The sequence below is a fragment of the Nicrophorus vespilloides genome, unplaced genomic scaffold (assembly GCF_001412225.1).
Source record: "Nicrophorus vespilloides isolate i.1.1-1 unplaced genomic scaffold, Nicve_v1.0, whole genome shotgun sequence".
In the NCBI taxonomy this organism is placed as follows: domain Eukaryota; kingdom Metazoa; phylum Arthropoda; class Insecta; order Coleoptera; family Silphidae; genus Nicrophorus; species Nicrophorus vespilloides.
Window position 1 is genome coordinate 7,684 of NW_017096718.1, and position 555 is coordinate 8,238.

The window sequence follows — 555 nt, forward strand, 5'->3', positions numbered from 1 at the left end:
CTTCAGCTATTGATTTGCACTTGATTAAAAAAAAACATAAAATTATAGTTCTTTTTTGGAGCTAAAAGAACTTGGTGGACATTAAAAGCTACCTAATAATTATGTGCTGAAAGAAATAACATTAGCTTGAGTCCAAATTTATCTGATAATTATGAAAATTATGAATATGACTAAGCAACTATACATTTTATAAGGTATATATAATATCTAAGGTATATAAGCAAAAGAAACAAGAAAATGTACAAACAAAATTGAGTTATAAGAAAAAAACTATAGTCATAAATATTATAAATCTCAAGATTCAGCAATGAAACATAACAATAATTAATAAAAATACTTACATATATAATTACATTAAAAAATCAGAAATTAAATATATTATTTTTTTAATTTTTTTTTTTGAATTCTACTTTCTATGAAATTCGACTTTCGTCAAAAGTTACCAAATCGTGCTACATTGTAAGTCGAAATGTAATTTACATTATTTTAAATTACGAATAAATAACTGATCATGTAGTGCATATAAAATTTGTATTGGTATACCTTTCTTGTAAA